A 26247-nucleotide genomic window follows, 5' to 3' on the forward strand; every position below is an offset into this window, starting at 1 on the left:
TTATTTTAAGCCACTACATTTGTGGAAATTTATTATAAGAACTATATAAACTATATAATTCATACAAGTTTATATACAAACTATGTAAACTAATACAAGCACTAACCTATTTTTGTTTTACTCTTTAGAGAGCATTTTGCATGACCTGTTATTATTAATTGTTTGAACTCTATTTTATTTTTTATACAGCAGATCCTTATTAGTTATCCATTTTATACATATTAGTGTATATATATCAATCCCAATATCCCAATTCATCACACCACCACCACCCCCTCCACCACTTTCCCCCTCGGTGTCCATACATTTATTCTCTACTTCTGTGTCTCTATTTCTGCCCTGCAAACTGGTTCATCTGTACCATTTTTCTAGGTTCCACATATATGCATTAATATACGATATTTGTTTTTCTCTTTCTGACTTCACTCTGTATGACAGTCTCTAGATCCAGCCACGTCTCTACAAATGACCCAATTTCGTTCCTTTTTATGGCTGAGTAATATTCCATTGTATATATATATACAACATCTTCTTTATCCATTCATCTGTCCATGAGCATTTAGGTTGCTTCCATGTCCTGGCTATTGTAAATAGTGCTGCAATGAACACTGGGGTGCATGTGCCTTTTTGAATTATGGTTTTCTCTGGGTATATGCCCAGTAGTGGGATTGTTGCATCGTATACTAATTTTATTTTTAGTTTTTTAAGGAAGCTCCATACTGTTCTCCATAGGAACTGTATCAAATTACACTCCCACCAGCAGTGCAAGAGGGTTCCCTTTTCTCCACACCCTCTCCAGCATTTGTTGTTTGCAGATTTCCTGATGATGCCCATTCTAACTGGTGGGAGGTGATACCTCGTTGTAGTTTTGGTTTGCATTTCTCTAATAATTTGTGGTGTTGAGCAGCTTTTCATGTGATTCTTGGCCACATGTATGTCTTCTTTGGAGAAATGTCTATTCAGGTCTTCTGCCCATTTTTGGATTGGGTTGTTTGTTTTTTTAATATTGAGCTGCATGAGCTGTTTATATATTTTGGAGATTAATCTTTTGTCTGTTGATTCATTTGCAAATATTTTCTCCCATTCTGAGGGTCGTCTTTTCATCTTGTTTGTAGTTTCCTTTGCTGTACAAAACCTTTTAAGTTTCATTTGGTCCCATTTGTTTATTTTTGTTTTTATTTCCATTACTCTAGGGGGTGGATCAAAAAAGATCTTGCTGTGATTTATGTCAAAGAGTGTTCTTCCTATGCTTTCCCCTAAGAGTTTTATAGTGTCTAGCCTTACATTTAGGTCTTTAATCCATTCTGAGTTTATTTTTGTGTATGGTGTTAGGGAGTGTTCTAATTTCATTCTTTTACATGTAGCTGTCCAGTTTTCCCAGCACCACTTACTGAAGAGACTGTCTTTTCTCCATTGTATATCCTTACCTCCTTTGTCACAGATTAGTTGACCATATGTGCGTGGGTTTATCTCTGGGCTTTCAATCCTGTTCCACTGATCTATGTTTCTGTTTTTGTGCCAGTACCATACTATCTTGATTACTGTAATTTGTACCAGGAAGCCTGATTCCCCCAGCTCCGTTTTTTGGTTTTTTTTTTTTCCTCAAGATTGCTTTGTCTACTCGGGGTCTTTTGTGTTTCCATACAAATTGTGAAATTTTTTGTTCTAGCTCTGTGAAAAATGCCATTGGTAATATATATATATATATATATATTTTTTTTTTTTTGCAGTACACGGGCCTCTCACTGTTGTGGCCTCTCCTGTTATGGAGCACAGGCTCCAGACGCGCAGGCTCAGGGGTCATGGCTCATGGGCCTAGCCGCTCCACGGCATGTGGGATCTTCCCGGACCAGGGCATGAACCCGTGTCCCCTGCATCAGCAGGCGGACTCTCAACCACTGCGCCACCAGGGAAGCCCACCATTGGTAATTTGATAGGGATTGCGTTGAATCTGTAGATTGCTTTGGGTAATATAGTCCTTTTCACAATATTGATTCTTCCAATCCAAAAACACGGTATATCTCTCCATCTATTGGTAACATCTTTAATTTCTTTCATTAGTGTCTTATAGTTTTCTGCATACAGGTTTTTTGTCTCCCGAGGTAGGTTTATTCCTAGGTATTTTATTCTTTTCATTGCAGTGGTAGTTGGGAGTGTTTCCTTAATTTCTCTTTCAGATTTTTCATCATTAGTGTATAGGAATGCAAGGGATTTCTGTGCATTAATTTTGTATCCTGCAACTTTACCAAATTCATTGATTAGCTCTGGTAGTTTTCTGGTGGCATCTTTAGGATTATCTATGTATAGTGTCATGTCATCTGCAAACAGTGACAGTTTTACTTTTCTTTTCCAATTTGGATTCCATTTATTTCTTTTTCTTCTCTGATTGCCATGGCTAGGACTTCCAAAACTATGTTCAATAATAGTGGTGAGAGTGGACATCCTTGTCTTGTTCCTGATCTTAGAGGAAATGCTTTCAGTTTTTCACCATTGAGAATGATGTTTGCTGCGGGTTTGTCATATATGCCTTTTATTAAGTTGAGGTAGGTTCCCTCTATGTCCATTTTCTGGAGAGTTTTTATCATAAATCGGTGTTGAATTTTGTCAAAAGCTTTTTCTGCATCTATTGAGATGATCATATGGTTTTTCTCCTTCAATTTGTTAATATGGTGTATCACATTGATTGATGTGCATATATTGAAGAATCCTGCATCCCTGGGATAAATCCCACTGGATCATGGTGTATGATCCTTTTAATGTGCTGTTGGATTCTGTTTGCTAGTATTTTGTTGAAGATTTTTGCATCTATATTCATCAGTGATATTGGTCTGTAATTTTCTTTTTTTATAGTATCTTTGTCTGGTTTTGGTATCAGGGTGATGGTAGCCTCATAGAATGAGTTTGGGAGTATTCCTTCCTCTGCAATTTTTTGGAAGAGTTTGAGAAGGATGGGTGTTAGCTCTTCTCTAAATGTTTGATAGAATTCACCTGTGAAGCCATCTGGTCCTGAACTTTTGTTTGTTGGAAGATTTTTAATCACAGTTTCAATTTCATTACTTGTGATTGGTCTGTTCATATTTTCTATTTCTTCCTGGTTCAGTCTTGGACGGTTATACTTTTCTAAGAATTTGTCCATTTCTTCCAGATTGTCCATTTTATTGGCATAGAGTTGCTTGTAGTAGTCTCTCAGGATGCTTTGTATTTCTGTGGTGTCTATTGTAACTTCTCCTTTTTCATTTCTAATTTTATTGGTTTGAGTCCTCTCCCTTTTTTCTTGATGAGTCTGGCTAATGGTTTATCAATTTAGTTTATCTTCTCAAAGAACCAGCTTTTAGTTTTATTGATCTTTGCTATTGTTTTCTTTGTTTCTATTTCATTTATTTCTGCTCTGATGTTTATGATTTCTTTCCTTCTGCTAACTTTGGGTTTTGTTTGTTCTTCTTTCTCTAGGTCTTTTAGGTGTAAGGTTAGATTGTTAATTTGAGATGTTTCTTGTTTCTTGAGGTAGGATTGTATTGCTATAAATTTCCCTCTTAGAACGGATTTTGCTGCATCCCATAGGTTTTGGATCACTGTGTTTTCATTGTCATTTGTGTCTAAGTATTTTCTGATTTCCACTTTGATTTCTTCAGTGATCTCTTGGTTATTTAGTAACGTATTGTTTAGCCTCCTTGTGTTTGTGTTTTTTACGTTTTTTTTCCCTGTAATTGATTTCTAATCTCTTTAGCGTGTGTTCAGAAAAGATGTTTGATATGATTTCAATTTTCTTAAATTTACTGAGGTTTGATTTGTGACCCACGATGTGATCTTTCCTGGAGAATGTTCTGTGCGCACTTGAGAAGAAAGTGTAATCTGCTGTTTTTGGATAGAATGTCCTATAAATATCAATTAAATCTATCTGGTGTATTTTGTCATTTAAAGCTTGTGTTTCCTTATTAATTTTCTGTCTGGATGCTCTGTCCATTGGTGTAAATGGGGTGTTAAAGTTCCCCACTATTACTATGTTACTGTCAATTTCCTCTTTTATAGCTAGCAGTCGCATCATGTATTGAGGTGCTCCTATGTTGGATGCATATATAATTCTTATATCTTCTTCTTGGATTGATTCCTTGATCATTATGTAGTGTCCTTCCTTTTCTCTTTCAACATTCTTTATTTTAAAGTCTATTTTATCTGATATAAGTATTGCTACTCCAGCTTTCTTCTGATTTCCATTTACAAGGAATATCTTTTTCCATCCTCTCACTTTCAGTCTGTATGTGTCCATAGGTCTGAAGTGGGTCTCTTGTAGAAAGCATATAGATGGGTCTTGTTTTTGTGTCTATTCAGCAAGCCTGTGTCTTTTCGTTGGAGCATTTAATCCATTCACATTTAAGGTAATTATCAATATGTATGTTCTTATTACCGTTTTCTTAATTGTTTTGGGTTTGTTTTTGTAGATCCTTTTCTTATCTTGTGTTTCCCACTTAGAGAAGTTCCTTTACCATTTGTTGTAGAGCTGGTTTGGTGGTGTTGAATTCTCTTAGCTTTTGCTTGCCTGTAAAGCTTTTGATTTCTCCATTGAATCTGAATGAGATCCTCGCCGGTAGAGTAATCTTGGTTGTCGGTTCTTCTCTTTCATCACTTCAATTATGTCATGCCACTCCCTTCTGGCTTGTAGAGTTTCTGCTGAGAAGTCAGCTGTTCACCTTATGGGAGTTCCCTTGTATGTTATTTCTCATTTTTCCCTTGCTGCTTTCAATAATTTTTCTTTGTCTTTAATTTTTGCCAATTTGATTACTATGTGTCTTGGCCTGTTTCTCCTTGGGTTTATCCTGCCTGGGACTCTCTGCACTTCCTGGACTTAGGTGGCCATTTCCTTTCCCATGTTAGGGAAGTTTTGGACTATAATCTCTTCAAATATTTTCTCGGGTCCTTTCTCTCTCTCTTCTCCTTCTGGGATCCCTATAATGCAAATGTTGTTGTGTTTAATGTTGTCCCTGAGGTCTCTTAGGCTGTCTTCATTTCTTTTCATTCTTTTTTCTTTATTCTGTTCCACAGCAGTGAATTCCTCCATTCTATCTTCCAGGTCACTTATCCGTTCTTCTGCCTCAATTATTCTGCTATTGATTCCTTCTAGTGTATTTTTCATTTCAGTTATTGTATTGTTCATCTGTTTGTTTGTCCTTTAATTCTTCTAGGTCTTTGTTAAATATTTCTTGCATCTTCTCGATCTTTCCCTCCATTCTCTTTCCAAAGTCTTGGATCATCTTCACTATCATTATTCTGAATTCTTTTTCTGGAAGGTTGCCTATCTCCACTTCATTTAGTTGTTTTTCTGGGGTTTTATCTTGTTCCTTCATCTGGTACATAGCCCTCTGCCTTTTCATCGTGCCTATCTTTCTGTGAATGTGGTTTTTGTTCCACAGGCTGCAGGATTGTAGTTCTTGCTTCTACTGTCTACTCTCTGGTAGATGAGCCTATCTAAGAGGCTTGTGCAAGTTTGTCGTTAATTTTTTAAGTACATGAATAGAACGTTCTAAAGACAGACATACAGACACACAGATGTATGTATTTATTTTTCTTCCTCAATTTATTTTTCTTTTGATCAATGGCAGGATCATGGTAGGAAAAGTTTTGATCATGATAAAATGATGGTTCCCACTCCTGTTGGATTTCCCTTAGCAAAGGTTTCCACTAGGCAGTGCTTCTCAATCTTAGCTGCACATTATAATCACCAGGAGAACTTTTTAACTCCCTGCCCCACCCCACCCCAATGGCCAGAATCTCTGGATACAAGTTTTCCAAGTGTGGTTCCTGCACCAGCAACATCAGCATCAACCAGGAACAAGACAGAAATGCAAATTCTTAATCCCGAATCCAAATTTACTGAATCAGAATTTGGGGGTGGGGCCTAGGAACCTGTGTTTTTACAAGTTCTACAGATGATTCTGATACATTCTAAAGGTCTGTTCTAGTGAAAGAAGTCCAAGGTTTACCTCTGTTCTCCCTTATAATTCCTCACCTGGACTCTCCACTTCCTGGAAGGAAGAGTCAGTAGGGATTAGTCAGACATGGAAACACTGGGTAGATCATGTTTGCTTGGGGTGCAGTCACTTTGCACTAAAAGCTCAGCTCTTAGGCATGGCTCTCTCCCTTCTGTCTCTAACACCCATGGATCCAGAGCAACAAGTCCTCTTGACCAAGTAAGTCCTGTCATCACCACCCCCTTTCAGATATTCTCACTTCTCTCTCCAGGAGAAAGAGAAGATCTTGGCTGGACCAAGATCTCTAAAGGCCTAAGCACTAAATATATTATAGTAATTCCCTCTGACAAAAGTAACGAAATAAAATTTTTAAAGTTTCTTCAAAATGAAACAAAAGCTGTATGCTTATAATAGAAGTTTCTTTCTAGATTCTTCTAGGAATATTCAAAGCAGCTGACTTGTCTTTTCTTTGCCCCAGCTTTTCAGGTGTCCTAAGCACACACTTAAGCATTTCTCAGCCTGGCCCTCCAGAAAAGAGCTGGGGTTATCTTTTCTGTGGGGCAGCCTCCACTGATTCCACTCAATGCCAGATGGATGCCTCCAGCACAGGTAATGTGAGTGTTGGATGGTCCTCTCCTGGTGGCAAGATTGAAGATTTGGGTGTGAGCTTCAGGAGATAAAACAGAAAATGCTCACTAGCTTTGAAAAGATGAACTCCAGGTGGTCCTGCCCAGCTTCCCAGAAGTTGGAGCTTCGGTCCAAAGCTCTAGCAAACAATAAGGTAGTACTTTGCCTCTGAGTTGTAGGTCGTTGCCTCCTTGTGTATTATATTCATTTTTCTCAAAAACTAGATGAGGTGAAGCAATCGATTATGGATATTTTTTAATCCCATCACATGGTTACAATTCCTTCATCACTTCCAACAAGCAAGTAGTAAACTTGATGCTCCAAACATTTAGCAGGAATACAAAGTAATATCAGACATAATTCATGCAGAAGAGCTTTGACTCTTTGGGAAGAAATCCATATACATAAACCCAAGGGATCCTTTTGATGACCTATACTGAAAATCACAGTTTTCACGATGTCAAATGTAGAGATCTGGTGACTTCTACATGTTCCACTCTTCACAATAAGAATAAGTAGAGAGGGGCTTCCCTGGTGGCACAGTGGTTGAGAATCTGCCTGCCAATGCAGGGGACACGGGTTTGAGCCCTGGTCTGGGAAGATCCCACATGCCGCGGAGCAACTAGCCCCGTGAGCTACAATTACTGAGCCTGCGCGTTTGGAGCCTATGCTCCACAACAAGAGAGGCCACGATAGTGAGAGGCCCGCGCACCGCGATGAGGAGTGGCCCCCACTTGCTGCAACTAGAGAAAGCCCTCGCACAGAAACGAAGACCCAACACAGCCATAAGTAAATAAATAAATAAAAATTAAAAAAAAAAAAAAAAAAAAGAATAAGTAGAGGGCTTCCCTGGTGGCGCAGTGGTTGAGAGTCCACCTGCCAATGCAGGGGACATGGGTTCGTGCCCCGATCCGGGAAGATCCCACATGCCATGGAGCGGCTGGGCCCGTGAGCCATGGCCGCTGGGCCTGTGCGTCCAGAGCCTGTGCTCCGCAACGGGAGAGGCCACAACAGTGAGAGGCCCGCGTACTGCAAAAAAAAACAAACAAACAAAAAAAAAAGAAAAAACAGACAAAAAAAGAATAAGTAGAGATGCATTCATCCTCCCTACAAAAGTGCTTTATCATTGTGTTATTTAGAATAGTTCCCAGAAGGACACATACTTCCCTGTGCTGCTTGGCTAAGTCAGAAACAGCTGCAATGCTCACTGTGGACAGAGTCAAAAACAGCTCTTGAAAGCCACAGAAAACTGTAGCTACTCCACTGAGTGGCTTCCTAAAAGAAGTCTCTCTGCTCTCCTAGCCAGTGCCATGTGCACAATGACGCCACACAAGGTCAAGCTGGCCATGGGAGTGCGGCCACCATGCCTGCAGGCACTTATCACATTCTGGGGCCTTTTTGTCTCACACAGAGGGGATACTGGCTCTGAAGCAGAAGTGGTGACTGGTAGGGTTTATAAGAATTGGCTGCCAGCCCAGGGGCTATTTGGATTTCTCCACTGCTTTAGCTGAACGATTCTACAGGAAGATTCTTTCAGGGCACCCACTGCAATCTGAGGTTACATAATAGCAAGCATCTAAATAAGTGATTATTTGAAATTCTTGCAAACCCATCAAAGCCCAATTCCTGGTCTGAGAGAAGGGAGGGGATGGGAGGAGTTGAAGTTTCTATCTTTGGAAGCTGACAGCTTATTATTAAGAAGGGCAAGGTGCAGAGGCTTGACATTTTTTGTTACCCCTTTCACTGACTTCATACTCAAGCAAATGCACTTGGCAGCCTTTTAGCCAAGCACCAGCTTGAGAGGAGAAACCAGTTCAGGAAATGGATTTATACTCCAAGCTCGGATGAACCTGAGCTCATTTCAGAGGGGACACCAGCGGACTGGCAAGGACATGCCTCTGAAATCAGCTCAGATTGACAGTGTTTATAGGCAAGAGGAAAATGCTCACATTCTAGTATGTTTGGGGATGTAAGCAGAGGTGGACCCTGGCAAGGGCAGAATAGCTAGAATCTATCCAGGCTAGGTGTTGCATGGTTGTCTGGGATAGGGAGTGAGGTGAAGAGGAAGGGCTGCAGTTTTCTGACAAGTTCACAGTCGACTAAATACAGAGCTACTACATCCAGAGGCATTTGAGGCAGCAACTGGGCCACGTCCTGAGATGCATATTCAGCTGGAGAAATTTCCATAAGTCACCAATGACCCACATCTTCATTGGTGGACTTGCATGCAGAATGACATACATTAGGCACTCTCACAGAAGATTTTCTGATCAGTCATAAAGTTGACCACTCCCAACCATTTCCCTGGTGTCACAGCCTAAGGAAGAAAGGGTTTTCAGGAATCTTATTTACACATAAAATGGAATTTGTGGAGACAAAAAAACCTGAAGGTCTTATTTGTCTACAAGATCAATGTGTGGTAAATGTACATTGGAGTTAATCAGTCAATCTTAGAGTGCATTCCCATTTCCACAAGTATAGCGGATGAAACCTCAGAGGTGATGTCTCCGTTGTTCTGGCACTGTGTTCTCTTCCCAGTGCCTTTTAAAAGGATCACCGTATCAGTTAGGATGCCTTCAGTTGCTGGTAACTGAGAACTCCAACTGAAACTACCACAGATGACACTGAAATGAGTTAACTTTAAATTAAAGAAGTTCAGAAATCTGGTCATCCAATTCCTGTGATTCACTTGGCTTTGTTCTTCTCCATGTGTTGGCTTCACCCTCCAGATGGGTGGGAGAGTTCTAAGCTTCACATCACACGCAATCAAGTCCACAGGCAGAATAGTGTCACTTCTCCCACTGGCTTCCCTGGGGAAGGAGGAAACATCTCCAGAAGCCTCTGTCCCCAGAGATCTCCCTTCACATGTCATTAACCAGACCTAGGTTACAACCCTTTCCCTAAAGCAGCACCACACAGAGAGACTAGGATTCCCAGTATTGTCAGGAGCCAACTAGCATCCACCACCAGGGCTGGAATTGGAGACAGCTTTTCCTGAAGCGTATGGATGGATGTGTGAAAGAAGGATGGAGGCCTGAACAAATGCAGTCTCTGCTAGGAAGGAGAAAGGAAGGAACGGCTATCTGGTGGGCGACCAGTGGTGCCTGCTATAGGCATTCATCAGCCGTCCCTTATGCAAGGGAAGGTGATAGAAATATGTTCTAAGTGATTAATCCCTTATTCAATTCAGAGTCCAGTTCCAAGGGAAGGTTTACAATGAAAGGTCTGTGGAAGTTAAGGGTTCCTTCTTCAGATAGTCCTGACTGGATTACCATAGAGCAGAGAGACCTTCAGCTCATGTCAAAGCATAAGCAGCCTCTGCCACCATGAGGATCTGCAGGGCCAGCAGGCAGTAAGCATGAGCCCCTGCAGATGGCTCCAGCAGCAGCCTGTGGAGGATCCTACAAAGTAACTCACACAAAAGCAATGGAGAAACAAGCGTTGTGGAGCACAAAGAAAGTAGATAAGGGAGCACAGCTGCTACCTTCTAGCTCTAAAATAGTAACTTGTCCTGTGTATTTCTAGACATAAAAACTGGGTATTCTGAACAGAAGTTTCAGAAAAACAACTTTTAGCTCAATATAAAATTGAGGTTACCAACAACCAGAACTGCCCAACAATAGTATGGGCTCCCATTAAAGGCTGAGAGGTCCTTTTCACTCAAGGAGTTCAGGTGACAAGGCTGGTGACAAGGAAATCTGCCCCAGGAGAAACACACTCAAGGCATTTTAATAACAGTACAACTCATTTTGACACGAAGCATCATGCTGGTAACTTATAAGGCTCAACGAGTGCTTGATCGTCATGTATAACATGAATTTATTTAAAGTTTCTTAAACCTGAAAAATATTCTCCACTAAAATTTACAATTAGGAAGCTCCTGTGCATTGATGAAGTTAGGACATGGGTTCATTTCCTCTGTATGAGTGGGTAAGGTGCAAAAGAATGGCCAAAACCAAACTCATCTTCCCCAAAGTCAGCACTGACTCTTGACTTCCCTACCTCACCGCCATTCTCCTTGTCACCCAGGAGTAAGTCCTTGGAGTCAGAGGTCCTTTCCTTTCCCTCCCAACCAGCCAGCAAGCCATTTGAATGTGGCCTCCAAAATGCTTCTCACATTTATCACTTCCTCCCTTTCCGACTGATCCTCTGGTTCTGAGAATAATTATCTATCCCTTGAATTTATGCAATAACTTCCTGACTTGTGTCTCTGACCCAAATGTACTTCCTAAAGTTCAGCTTCAATGACATTACTCGTCTGCTCAAAAATTTCCATCCAGTAAGGACAGCTAAGCCTCCAGAAACACACATAATCCAAGAATAGGCGGATCTAATTAAGGCACAATCCACACCTCCAGAGTAAGGGGGTCTTCACAATGTCTGCCCAGTGGGATTTCAGCATGCTGTAAACCAGTGACTGCTGTAGGTCTGCCATTCTTCCCCCTTCCAAATGGGAGTTTAAAAATGGCTCCACAATTATACATGAGGGGAGAGGGCAAAAATCTTATCTCTTTAGTTTATAGGAGGAAGGAGGAGTCCATTCAACTTATAGAAACTGTTGTAAATCACCTGGAGATCCTGGACTCAGAGCTGGGTAGAGTGACTGGATTTGTGTTTGGATTGTTTCCCTTGGAGAGAAGGTGACTATAATCTATTGTAAAAAGCTCATTGACAAAGCAGACTGAGAAGAGACAATTCCAGGTTTTGACAAAATCCCATTTCGTATCCCTTTTCCCGAGCACACAGGAAGACCATGTTTCCCAGCCTCCCTTGTAGTTGGATGGGGCAATATGACTGGGTCCTAGCAAACAGGATGTTTACACAAGTCAAGCAGGACACTTCCAAGCCTGGCGCTTAAAAACTTCTTGCAGGACCCTCCATTCCCCTCTGCTGTTTGCAGCAACCTAAGACTGTTCAAGTCAGTAAATTTCCAAGACAGTGGAGCCTCTATCAGCCTGAGTCCCAGAGTAACCACAGAGTAACTGAGTCCCAGAGGAACAGAGCCCCTCCCCCTATTTACTCTGGTTAGTACATTCTGTGCTTGAGAAATGTTCCTTCTGACATTTGACATTTAGGGTCAGTATAGCTGGTGCTGACTAGTCCATACACAATCCCCAACCAGATATTTCATTAACTATACTTTTGGTCAAAAAAGATCCAGAAGAAAGAGTGTGGTTAAAATTAACCAAATTCATCCAACCTTCAGAAAAATTCTCCCAGGGTATCAGGGTCCTCTTACTATTAAAAGTTAGCACAGGTTCATCATCATCTGCATGTTTTACCTTAATCACCAAAAATTGCTATTCTTGACCAAAAATTAATTTCACCAAACTGGAAGCTTTTCCTTACTTCATCAAGAAAAAAAAAAAAAAAGCGGGGAATACCTTTTCCCTTGAATATCTGAGGAAATTTTTACTACAAAATTAAAGTTAGAAAGTAGCTCAAGCTGTTAAAAAAAATTTTTTTTTAAGCAGCTCAACTGTAAAACTCACAAGCAGGAGTCTAAAAAGAAAAGACTAGTCCACACGTTAGGTTGTCTTTAATTTTTGGTTTAAAGTGATGTGGTTTTAACATTTATAAAATATCCAATCTTATTGTGGGAGGTAGGAAAACTTACTAACCTAAAAGATGAATACGACTTGAAAAAATAGCATTGATCTGTTCTCAAAGGGCAATGTTACGTATCTTTAAATATTAAAATCAAAGAAAAAGCTAGTTACTTAAAGCACTGAGGTAGCAATTTTTAGATTGCAGTGTCAGGCAACAGTTGTAATTTTCAACAATATAAACTCCCCTCTGTGCTTGTATGTGGTCCTATGAGGCCTCTTTGGATTGCCCCTTGGAATCTCAACACCCATGTTACCAGAATATACTTTAACTCCAATAATCCATTACAAACTTTCAAGTACACAGACTTCATCCACATAGACAAAGACTAACCAAAGCAAGCCAACACATGAAATGAAAAAAAAAAAAGAAAGAAAAGAGTTAAGCAGAGAGAAAACCACAAGAATAGAGAAAAAAGAATAAATTGGGGAAAAGAGTGAAGCAAGGCAAGGTGTGTAAACAGAGAAGTGCATTAGCAGCATCCCTCAAGTTACCAGGAAAGGAAACAGGAGGAAAGGATAAACAACTGAGAAAGGCCACGTGGAATCAGCTGGGCAGAAGCGTTCCCTGAGTCTGATGTCCTATGAAAAATTAACATCTCAGGCTTTTGTTTCTGTCTTATACCTGGTAGGACCACAGAATTTGTGAGTAGGAAGGTCCCAAACACCATACCTACCCCTGTCTGACGCAGAAATCTTCTTAAATGTCTCTGAAATGTTTTCCACTGGAACTGGAGACTGGGTATCCCAGCATCACTAAGCTGATGAAATTTCATAGGAGCCAGAGTAAGACTGAAAATGCCAGGCAAGTGCCTGCTTTTCTTTCTTTCTTTCCTCCTTTCTTTCCTTCCTTCCTTCCTTCCTCCTTCCCTTCCTTTTTCTTTCTTTCTTTCTTTTTTCCTGACTCCCAAGATGTGGGAGTAGCATGTGATACACTTCCTCTCCTCCAGGGAATGTCTCAGCCAAGTTACAGACTTTCAGATTTGGAAGTAGAAGTTGAACATGGTCAAAGAAGGGAAGACAAACAGAGAAATGAAAAGTTTAGCGACAAAATTCACTGCAAAGTGAAAATACAAGATTGTTTTCCTGGGAAACTAGGTTTAGGGCAAGAGCTGGTCCCATCCTGGATAAAAGCCTTTAAAACTTTAGCTGATGTTAATGATCCCTCAGGGAACCTCGGAGATCCATCCTCAGCCACCCTCTCTTTTCACCCTACACACTCTCTGTTGACTCTTACCTCCCTACCCTCACTCCACTGGGAAGGCTTAACCTTTCTGAGTGGCAAAAAAGACAGGGTGATGACAATTGCATTGGCCCAAATCGATTCACAAAGGCTACCATGTCAGGAGAATGAATTCTACATCCTCCCAGTCTTGGGGTTTCATTCTAAGCAAAAGTTATCACCAGGGAGAAAGAAATGGCAACACAGATACATAAAAATATTCATCTGATTTTCATGACCCCAAGCCAGCAAGAGACAGGACAGGTTATAATACAGAGGAAGTTCCAAGCATGAAAACTCAATTCCTTCCCTTGTTTACAACTCCAAGACTACCACCCCTATGATCTCACCCTAATCACATCTCATGACCCTTGCAAATTCCTTTCCAGATCCTTCTCCAAGGTGGAGCCAGATTGATCAAATACTGTCCATTTATAATTATTGTTTGATTTATTTACATTTGACTTGCCTCATTATAATATCATTTTCAAGGAAGCAACCTCTCATTCCAATAACCAGCTACTCACTCTTAAGACCTCTGTCCTATCTGGCCACACTTTGAGTGTGTTCCTTGTTTATGTCACCGTTAGAGTTACAAGAATTCAGATGCTATTCGGCCTCCTCTTCATTATCTTAGTGAACTGAGTATTTCAACTTTAACTTTAAAAACTCCAAGTACTAAGGTCTACAAGATTACCTCTTTACAAGGCCTTTTACCAAATGCCAAACAGTAACATGTATAGACCCACATACTACTATTGCTTCTATTCTCCTACAACAGATGTCCTCCTCTTTGTCAGAATCTATCCCTCTCCCAGAGCAAACTCATCCAAGCATGGTTTCACTACTGTCCTTAGAGGGATGAGGTCCAAGTCTGTATCTGAAGCACAGACCTTTCTTCTAAATGCCAGCCTCTATTTTCAGCTATTTACCTGACATGTCCCTGAGCCATCTTGCTTAGCTTGGCTTCCCTGGAAAGCAGAATCTGAGATGGAGATTTCCACGTGGTGGTTTATTGGAGCTGCTCTTAGGAACACCACGTGTGAGGGAGCGCTGTCAGCAGGGAGGGGCAAGGAGAGGTTGAACGGAGATGCAGCCCCAACAAAGGCTCCCTCAATCCCACAGGAACCAGATGATCCTTCAAATCTGTTCCAAACTGGGGCAAGGAGGCTCAGACTTTGTATCCCAAGATCTACCAGCCCTTGACTGTAGGCCACCCCCAGAGAAGGGGGCATAATCTTCAGCGAAGCAGTGTCCTTCATGGCGATCTCCAGGGAGGAATTCAGCTATGAGCCATGGCAGCCAACTTCCCAGGCAGCTGGGTAAATGAATATCTAGCAGCTTTAGCTCCTCCTGATGGTCAGAAGCAGGTGCTACTGCTAAGACCATGACTTCTTCCCTTGCCTCATGCTATATTGGCACGAGGAGCCTGAAGTAACTAAGTGAAGGCATAGCTGGAAGTTTAATAGAGACTCTTCTTGTGTTTCCTGATGGAAACATGTCCTTCTGAGAACCAGGACTTCTAAACCCGTGAAGCCCAGGGTTGCAGGGGCAAGAAACACGAATTCCCCAAGTGGGTCAATGAAACAATGGCAAGAGGGGCCACCTTCCACTTCTATCCCCTTGGTTTCCAGACTCATGTATTCCACCTTCTTGGGACACAGCACCACATATTGGTTGTTGATTTAGAATGCATATTGCATCCTGGAGGATGACCCCATCCTGGCAAGGTATTATCTCAAAGTTGGTGGCACAGCTGTGCCTTTGAAAGGCCATTCTGTTGCTCTCTTTGGCTGCACCTTCTAGGTGGCATGGTATATTAGGGCTGGAGGTGCAGTATGTGGTGGACACAGTGGATCCCATGGTCAGGGGCGCATTGCTTCACTTCCTTTGTGGTAAGTAGGTGCAGGTGGCTCATCACAGTAACACATCCAAACTGAACTCATCGTCATCTCTATCTCCACTCCCAATCCACTCCACATCCTACTTTTCTTATCTGTCACAAGCACACTGCCATGCTGCTCAAATGTGATGTTCCCAGGCAAGCAGTGCCACAGCCTGTGTAGCCCTGGCACTGCATCTTCTCTGGCACATGATTCCATATCCCAGAATATATTCAAAGCATCCTCCTGGAGCAGAAGTTCCTCTCCAAGATAAGTAGCTTTTAATAGCATTACTATATAGAAATAACAAATATGTTATACAGTAGGACAAGAAATCAGATGAATTTTCAAAAAAACAGACAACTTCAAATAAATGTGGTGTTTTAGCAGATTGATTTGGACTGGATGCCCAGAATCCCAGGGAAATGTATGCACTGTCCTTTATCCTTAGAAATTATTTAAGAGAAGGAAGCACTGCTTTGGGAATGAGCACTGGAGTAATAACTAAGAGATCTGAACTCTAGAATTGGATTTTCAATTGATAATGATATAATTTAGTTAAGACATTGAGCAACTTAGTCATCCATTTCCTCATCTATGACCCTATCTACAAATATCTATTCCATGTCTTCTCTTGGATGTCTCAAAGGTACCTCAAACTCAACACGTCCAAAACCTACATCATAGTTTTTCCCTACAATCCAGTCCTTTTCTAATATTTCCAATTCCTGCAAATGGTACCACCACCCATTCAATAGCTCAGGCCAAAAATCTAAGAATTCTCCTTGATACCTATTTCTTCTTCAACCCCTATATTAAATCTATAATCAATCCCTGCTGATTTTACTTCCTGAAATCAGGATAGATGGCTCTAAAATTCATCCACTCCTGTCCATCTCCTCCACTACCAGCAACACACCCACACCTACTCTAGTCCTAGCCACTTTTCATTTGGACCAATGCAGGATCCTCCCAACTGTTCTACCTGCATTTACTCTGTCTTCTCCCCATTCTCTTGAGATTCTGGGCATTTAGTCTAAATGCCCCACAGATGCAGATACACACACATACACACACACACACACAGAGATCAATTGTCCACAATACAACCAGAGTAACCTTTTTTTTTTTTTTTGGCTGTATTGGGTCTTCATTTCTGTGCTCTGGCTTTCTGTAGTTGCAGCGAGCGGGGGCTACTCTTTGTTGCGGTGCGCAGGCTTCTCATTGCGGTGGCTTCTCTTGTTGCAGAGCACAGGCTCTAGCGCACACGGGCTCTAGAGCACAGGCTCAGTAGTTGTGGCACACGGGCTTAGCTGCTGCACGACACGTGGGCTCTTCCCAGACCAGGGCTCAAACCCATGTCCCCTGCATTGGCAGGCAGATTCTTAACCACTGCACCACCAGGGAAGTCCCCAGAGTAACCTTTTGAAGAGCAAATTCCCTCCCGCCACCACTGCCTGCTTGTTTAACATGACCTAAGAGGCAGGACATGGCCAGGCCCCTGCCTCCCTCTCCAGCCTAGTCTGAAATCAAGCTCCCACTCACTCTGCCTCCTGGAAATGCTCCTCTGTTGTGGGCTGAATTGTGCTCCCCCTCACCCCAACCTACAAAAAATGCATGTGTTAAAGTCGTAACCCCCAGTATCTCAGAATGTTATTATATTTGGAGGTAGGGCTTTAACGTAATTAAGGTAAAGTGAAGTCATGTAGGTGGGCCCTATTCCAACCTGAATGGTAAGTAAAATCAGTAAGAGGAGATTAGCACACAGAAGAAAGACCATGTGAAGACCTAGAGAGGATGGTCAAATACCAGCCAAGGAGAGAGCCTCAGAAGAAACCAACCCTCCTGTCATCCCAGTCTCTGACTTCCTGCCTCCAGACCTGTGAGAAAATAAATTACTGTTGTTTAAGCCACCCAGTCTATGATAATTTATTACAGTGGCCCTAGCAAACAACCTCCCTAAACAAAATTCCTAAATCACATCCCAAAATAACAGCTATCAGTTTTTGAGCACATGCCTTGTGCCAGGGCCTGCCCTTGGCCCTTTGTTACATTATCTCCTTTAACTCTGACAAGAACCATTGTCCCTAATGAGAAGGAACATGAGAAGCTCATGGATTTGCAAAGACCACCTGGCTCCAGAGCCTCTGCTCTTCCACACATGCCATGGCTTCCTGAGGAAAACTTGTCTAATGTTTCTGAAATTCTTGGGGATAATCTGGATTATTGCTTAAAGCATGAGTGTTATAAAAAGCCAAGTCTCCTTTCCACTTGGAAGCTGAAGAGTGGCTCTCAGCCCTGCTGGTGGAACACCACAAGAATTCACTATGATGGCCATGGAAGGAGGAGGAAGGTAGTAGGGATGGGGGGTGGGGTCTTTCCTTGGGGGAGCTTTGTGATCTAGCTAAGGTTCCCCCCAGCCCTCCCTCCCAGAATCTCTACATACAGGGTCTCTACCATCACAGGGACTGTGACCACCAAGGTCTACACCATCACAGACACTGTGACTACCAAGGGGGCCATTCTTTCTTCCCATTGGTCTGTACAAATTCAACAAATTCTTACTGAACACTCTCTGTGCACCAAGCACCCTGCTATCTGCGGTGGTCACTGAAACCGACAGTTTTTGCCATTGTGGAATTAAAGACAAAAATTAATAACAAAGCAAAAAACACATAATTGCTAACTACTCTAAATGCCAAAAAAGGAAAAAGCCCACGGTGCTGGGAGGGCTTATTATCCGGGATATGACCTATGGGAGTGGAGTGAAGGAAGGCATCCCTGAGGAAGCTAAGAGGGAGGGGAGGAAAGGAGGTAAATGAGCACTGAAGGGAACATGTGCAAAGATCCTGAGGCAGCAAGAGGATTGCACATTAGAGGAAGTAAAAGAAAGCCAAAGGGGCTGGAGCACACAGTCAAATGAATGTGGTGGGAAACAGCGCTGGAGAGGTGACATGAAGCCTGGTGGCACAGGACAAAAGACCACCAAGCACCTTCCCCACCAATGCCCCCTGCCTCACTGGACCACCCCACCTCTGGGATGCATGATCCCGTCCTCTCTAGCAGGTTTGCCTGGTCTCTGAAATCTAGTGCTTTCCACCTGGGTCCTTCCTGGTTTCAACCTCATCCAATTTCTAACATTACCTAAGACTGTATTTTATTGTGAATTGATACAAAGAGTGTGGTGCTCTGATGGCAGAGGTGAGCTCATAACAGGGAGGGCAGAGGCTTTCAGCACAACAGTTAGTAGTCAAACTATCAACAAGTGTTTTCCAGTGATAGCGATTAGGGGTCCACGTTGAGGAGCTGTGAATTGTGCCCCTCCTTTCCTAGAGTACATAATGCTCCTGCAAGACTCTTCCTCTGGTTTGCTGGTAAACAAGATCAGAACACCACTTACCAAGAGAACTCCAAGCACCGGATTTTGTTTTTCAATGCCATGCGTGGCATTCAGCATTAATGCTAAAAAAAAAAAAATGCAACTTTGCCAACAATAACCCACAGAAATGTGAAGGACTCTTTACAGTGAATAACATCTGTGATGATGAGGAAAGTTCAAGGGAAAAAAGCCTCAGCTGCAGTCCTGCAGAGATGAAAGCGAATCCAGGAGAGGAGGGGACCTTGAGATTCAGCGCTCTTGAAAGGCAGCATTATCTTTCGCTCAGTCAGTTTAAAATCCTCACGCTATATTTCAGGGACAGGGACACTAATGAATCCAGTGAAGCAAGTCACAAAAACCCCAGATGGAACCGAGGCGGCCCTTTGTCCAGGTCCCATTTTCACCCTATCCCCAGCTAGGACCTCATCCAGCTGACCTCAGGCATCCTTCTGCTTGGACCCCCCCAGCACACCCAGCTGGACCCAGACCACCGGAGAGGAAGGTCAAGATTACTGAAGACTTCTATTTTACAAGTAACTGTGCTGCTCAAGAGACAGAGGAAAAGTAGACTACACGAAAACTGTATGAAGATACCACTTTGTCAAATTCATTAGAAGTTAAAAAAATAATAAGACAAAAGAAGGGCAGAGGCTTTTTCAATCCCTAAAGAAAAGCAGTAGAGATTCACCTGAGGCTAGTACTTAACTACGAGTTTATTTTGAACCAAAGTTGATCCTTTTTTACTATCAGTTTAAAAAGTAGCTCATAAAGAAAGATAAGCTTCACATATTCCTAATTCAGAGCGTGTTTCATGAGGCTTGCCCACGATGACACACACATACCACAGCTCACCCTCTGTCTTCAATGAAAGGATTATCCAGCTGGGGGCGGTGGTTTCCAGGCCCCTCAGCAGCCCTGCGCTCAGCCATTTAGCTGAGCCCTTTCTTACCCTCCATAGCAATGGCCTACCAAACGCCGGCAGAGTTAGTCCAGGAGACCCGCCCACCTCCATTCCGGAGGGCTCTGCTGGGAAAGCTAGTACACACTCATCCACACTGATGCTTTCCCTCCCACTCATCCAACAACCCAGAATCATGAGATGGTGGGATTCAGAGGGGGCAACGTCCAAGTAAACATGGTACTGCCTGTCAAGGCTTTAAGACAAACTCAGCAGTGGGTCCCCAAAAAATGTGCATGCTTCCCCACGCTTTCTGAGCTTGACTGGGGCTCTAGGCTCCCAGAGGCAATAAATTTAGGAGCAATTGTGTGCTTTCTTGACCTGACAATGGGGAAACTAAGAGAAGATGACAAACAGAGGTAAGAGAGCAGCAGCTGCCGAAGGATGTCAGTGCAAACTGTGGGTGGGGTCGTTGGTTTAAAATAAAACTTGAAAAAAAAGGAAAAGTAGCCAGCTTACCCTGAGCAAGGTCTGAGTGCCAACTTGATCTTCTGAGTTCACACAGGGTCATCGAGGGTCAGCCTCTAGAGCACCATATTGATACTATCATCCCCATTTATTGAGCACCAATGGTATGCCAAGCAGTGTTTAAAATGCTTTATCTGCATGCTATCATTTATTTCTCACTATAACCCCGCAAGTTTGGTACTTTCACTACACCCATATCACAACTGAGGAGAACAAGTCTCACAAAGGTCAAATCAATTGCTCCAGGTCACACAACTAGAAAGCACAGACCTTCAGACCCGGGACTGCCCACCCCCAACAAGGCAGCATCTTGTTCATCTCTGCAGCATGGCCACCACAGCAGGTTGTCAGCAAACCACATGGAGTTGAAATGACACGACCCCAGCTGCTTCCAGCTCACATCACAAGAGCTCCAGCTGAGTTTACAACACCTACCTTCTGGTCGGGACCATAAATGAGGGGGCAGAGAGTAACACAGGGCCCCCTCTGTTCCAAGAGTGAGGAGACCTAGGCCAAGTGGCTACCAGACCCTTCGGTGGGCCAGAAGGACAGACCCCCAGGGTGGAGCCAGCTTCCAGCTGTCACATCCACAGACACATGTCACATCCTGCTCCTGAAGGCCAGGGCAGAAGTTGTGACACTGTGAAGGGAGAAATGAGAATCCCTCTACGAGGAGTCTTACCCTCCATTGCAGGGTGGGTGTTAAGGAAGCACATAAAGCCAGCTGAGCTGACAAGTGACAGGCTGCAGGAGGCCACAACTCCAGCTGCCATATCTCACTGCCAGAGCTCTGGGGAGATGCAGCCTTGGGGAGCACAGAAGGGGGCCTGAAAGGCCAAGGAGATGCAGTACTGGCAGCAGAGGCCCTGGCCTAGGACATGCTCCACAGATGCCCGATGAAGACATGAACAAGGTAAGGAATTCAGAGGAGCAAACGACTATGTGTAAAATAAATAAGCTACAAGGATACATTGTGCAGCACAGGAAATACAGCCAATATTTTACAATAACTATAAATGGAATATAACCTTTAAAAATTGTGAATCACTATGTCATACACCTGAAACATATAATATTGTACATCAATTATACCTCAATTTTTAAAAATCAGTTCTGTAACAAAAAAAAATGAACAAGTTGCAAACAAGACCTTGGACCTGGATGTTGCCTCGAAACCCCACATGAGATGGATTGCTGGAATTCTTCTGGCCTAAAGCAGGAATTTGGGACCAGGGTTCTAGATGGGGATGGGGTATGGAAAATAGCAGCATTTTTAGATAATTGAGAGCTTATAAAACAGAGATGCCTCACCCGAGCTCACACAGGTCAGTGAGGAAAACAAGGTAAGAAGCCCAACCTCCAGGTGCCCCCTCCATAGCCTCCCCTCCCCACAGGGTTTCCGCACTTGCCTAAGGGTCACCTGGGGCACTTGTTTTAAAAATATGAATTCCTGGGCCTGACTCGACATTTACTGAATCTGAGTCTCCAGGGGCCAGGGCATGCATCTTTTTTATACGGACTGCAGGTCCTCGTAAGAGCAGACATGTCTGGGAAACACAGCAATAGTCCATGACCTTCTTGCAATGGCCTTTCTGACATGAGAGCCTCACCAGTGTAACAATTTTGAAAGCTATTTCCTAGCTCAAATGAATGTTTAGTGGTTTCAGGTTTAAAAAAATTAAAATACAATACAATGGGAAAGTCATTTTTGAGAGAAGAGTAAGCATTAAATGAAAATGGACCATTTAGCAATTATTTTCAAAACTCAGATGATTTTGTAGAAAACCGCCAGCACAGCTGAAGCTGAAGGGACCCATTGTACTAATAAATATACTAATAAAGATTTATTTGGAATTCAAATAAAAGTCAAAGAATAAGCTCACTTAAGACCTGCCTGTATTTTTAGAGACTGTGCTTTCTTAAGAACTCTAGACCCGAAATTAGGAAAAGTCAGTGAATCCTCTAAGTAACTGAAAAAGGTCTTGATCCCAGCCTACCTCACAGAAGGCTCCATCATCTAGGCCCTACTAGATGGTAGATTTGAGACTCTCCTCTTTCCGTCTACTGGCTGGCCTGCAGGAGGCTGGGTGAGGGAGTCCCTGAGGAAACAGGCAGACCTGGAGGGTTTCAACTCCTGTCTCCATAACCATATGTCCTTGGGCAAGTAATTTAAACTCTCTGGGTCTTGACTTCATCATCTATAAATTAGGGTAATAATGAAAGCTCATTCTCAGGGTCATTAGAAGTATGAAATGAAGGAAGTTAACACAGAATCTGCACTTAGTCAAAGCTCCGTAAGTATTAACCAGTTTCATTACTATTTTTATTGTGAAGTCTCAGTGTTACTCAGCTTTTTAATTAACACTGGCCTCATGTGGTCACTCACTGCTAAAATATTTTCTATTCCTAGCTTCCAAATTTGCTTGTATGCCCGACATCTGAATTTTTACCCAGACCTAGTAGCATCATCCACATCAGCATCACAGCTTTTTAAAATCTCTCTCTCCAGGCAATAGGTTGCTCTGAGTTGCCCCATGATAAAAAAAAAAAAAAAAAAGTACTCCTAAAGGGGAATGGACTGAATTTTCCCATATTTAACTATGCTGAAGAGTCAGATCTTATAAGTACACTTCCTGTGATGGGATTCCCTCATTCACCATTCAGCCAAGTCTTACTTTTCCCTTAAAACCTCCTATGTGAGGTCTTTCTTCCCAATGAACCTAACCTGTGATGGGGTCGCACTTCACTAATGACCTACATTCAGCAATCATTCATTCATTCATTCCTCAACAAAGATTTACCAAACACCTACTAACTGCAACATTGCTTTTGTCTGTATCTTTCATCTGGCACTCTCTTGTGATTAATAATAATAATAATAATTATATTATTCCCTCTCCACACTAAATTGTAACTCCCTCACCATCAGAGACCATGCTGAATTCCTCCCTAAATCCCTAGTGCCCAGCAAATGCTTTCCATACAGCAGACTTCCAGGAAAAGCTTTCTCATTGACCATGATCCAGATCCTTATCCATGCGGGGCAGTTTCCCTCATGGTAGAGAAGATAGACTGCTCAACCAGCTTGCTTGGGCTTACTAGCAAGGTATATGACCTTAAGGTAAGTCACCATGTCTCTGAGATCCCCTCAACCCTTAAGACTTGATGCAACTTAGATCCTTGTACTTCTAAAGCTTAGTTACTTCATCCTCGGCCTCAGAATTTCCACTAAAAATGCTTCTCTCTGGGCATCCCAACATAGAGGAAAGCCAAGGGACAAAGAGACCTGCACATCCTCAGAGAATGGTTTCTGCATTTTCCCAGTGAAGTCACATATTCTGTTTCATTTTATTAAAAAACTCAAAAACATTCTGCTGCTAATCTTATCCACTTCCCATCTCACCCTTTATCATCTCCTTCCCCCCAGGAAAAGACAAATAAAAACACATTAAGACCAAGTTGACTCCAATCAACACCAATTTCAGCATTCCCTGAAGAACAATGAACTCGGTAGTTGGCCAGTGACCAAAGATAAGAAAATTACAAAAATAAAAAGACCAATATCTGTCCTGAAGTAGAATGAAAATTCCCTGCCCGTCTGATTTGTTGCACTTTTCATCCAGATGATTTGGCATCATGGAGACACAGGTTTTTACTCTGTTTATATTTTCTGCCTTCAAAGGCAATTCATAAAAAGTAAAATAAAAAATTTTAAAGTATAATTCTTGGGTGATAGGAGTTTCATTAAGCCATATTTGTTACTTAGATTTGGCACCATAAATTGTATTTGAGTCTGATATTTGACTTCTTTCATCAACTTTCCTAGACCTCTAAAATGTAGAAGTTCATCCATATTTTCTTCTTCACTCACAGATATCTTCCAGTGACGTTCTAAGTTGGTGAATAAATTATTATAGAAGTTGTCTGAATTGCACAGCCTCATTGGAGACCAAGGTGAGTCTCTCTGGAGCCACTGGTCTTCACGCTGCACTCTGAGAGCACACTGTACCCATTGCCCTGCTCACAGCCCTGTCCTTGGGAACTAACTGCTGGTCCTGAGGCAGAGAGAACAGGGTGTGGGTGAATTTGAACAAAGTCATCACCATGGCTAGAGAAGCAAAGTACAGTTTGTGCTCATGGTGGGTGAAAGGCATCTTTGGACTCCGAGTACAGGACACTTCACTTTCATAAAATATTACTGGGATGTTCTCAGACAACAAGTGATGCATTTGATTCCCACCCTAAGCTGCCCCAAAAGGCAATGATGAGAAAGTCTGGCCATTAGCTTGGGTACAGCAAGTGCAAGAAAATCACAGGAAGTTTATAGTTCCTCAACTTGCTGGCTATTTCATGCTCAAGGAACATGAGATTACATTTCTCTTTCTATTCAAACAAATTAAGCTACAGACTCCAGTTCCTGCAGCTGCAGCCATTTTATTGCTTCATAGCCTCTTTTTGCTTCTCTTGGTTTAAAATCTTGTCATGGGGGTGGATCGGACCAAAAGACCTACTACTCCTCTCATAGAAATAACCTCGCAGAAGATACGAAAAGAACTCTTGGTCATTTTTCTAAAACCTAAATGAGCACTTGATGCTGGGAATAGCGAAACTATTTTTTACTGTTCTATCCCAATTTATGTACTCTTGTCTTGCCTGGTAGTGAAATTTGTAATGTGATTATAAAGCCATGAACTAGATACAATGTCCCTAAATTTAATAACTGGGCTCCACAAGCAAAAACAGTAGGGAAAAAAATAATAAAAAACAATTGCCCTAGAATCACCCGTTCTCTCTAGTTGGGAACAATGCTGGGTAGACTGGCATTTTAGGTACCATTTGGCAAATTCATTCTAACAGAACCCACACAGCCCCCAGACCAAAAATTAGTTCATTCATTTGGTAAAAGGAAGCATGCAGCTCTCAAAAGGTCAAAGTCATGTGAAATTCTTTCATTCCCCATTTAAATAATAAGCCCAGTTGGCTTAGGGAGTGAAGACATGCTAGGTTACAAGAAACAATATTCATTTCCCTACTGTTCTTCAGTAACATCCTCCTCTCTCCCTTCTTTTTTCCTCCCATAATTTCCTCCCTGAAACTTCAGTTTGCCATTGTCATGAATGGACCCAGAGTCCCTTAGAACAGAGTGAATGTTCCTGAAGAAAGAGGAGTAAATGGGGCCACGTGAAAGTAGACAGCCACAACTCAATTCTTCAGGCAGTTCTTTACCTAACTTCATTCCTTACCTTACAAACCTAGATGGGTGGCATAAGAAGAACATAGCTAAAAGTAAGAAGACATTTTAATCCAAATAAGAGAAATTCATGATTATTCAGAATCATCCGGGGTTCATTATTGCTTTTTGACCCTTCTTTCTGAGTAGCAAATAAATTCTGTCAGAGGAAGTGAGATCTTATCAGTCCTCTCTGGGAGAAAACAGACAGTTATACTTTTCCAGTGAGGAAGTGCTAATGTTAAATATATCCATATAGATATAGATATATAAATATATAGATATAAAATATATTTCTATATAAATTTTTAATATTTATAAATATTTTATAAAAAATAAATATATATTTATGTGTAAGTTATGTTTATATATAATATAAACATGTTTTATATTATATATAAAGTATATGTTTATATATTATATATAAATATATAATATTTAAAATATTTTATAAATATATATTATATACAAATATATAGTTAGACACAAAAAATACAGATAGGTAGATATGGATAGATAGATCTAGATAGACAGAGCTAGATAGAGATAGGCAGGTTGATGATTGATTGATTGATAGGTAGATACATAGATAGGGAGATCAATTGATCATCATTCCTAGGACATCAGTACAGAATTGAAAAACAGTACTGCAGGTTTGTACACAAATGCAGGAACATATGACGCCAAACCTAAAGAACACTAAGCTGCTTCCTAGAGGTTTTCAGGGGAAAATATTTTTCTTCTCAAATATCATCAGGTAGAGAATACTTGAAGCCAAACCAAATAACACTGAGCTACTTCCCAGAGGTTTTCATGGAACAATATTTTTCTTCTCAGAAACTATCAGATGGAAAACCCAATGACCACACAAGGAAGATCACAGTTGGTTACAACAAGCCACTTTACCA

This window comes from Mesoplodon bidens, assembly GCF_964165515.1.
Source record: "Mesoplodon bidens genome assembly, chromosome: 4".
NCBI classification, from domain to species: domain Eukaryota; kingdom Metazoa; phylum Chordata; class Mammalia; order Artiodactyla; family Ziphiidae; genus Mesoplodon; species Mesoplodon bidens.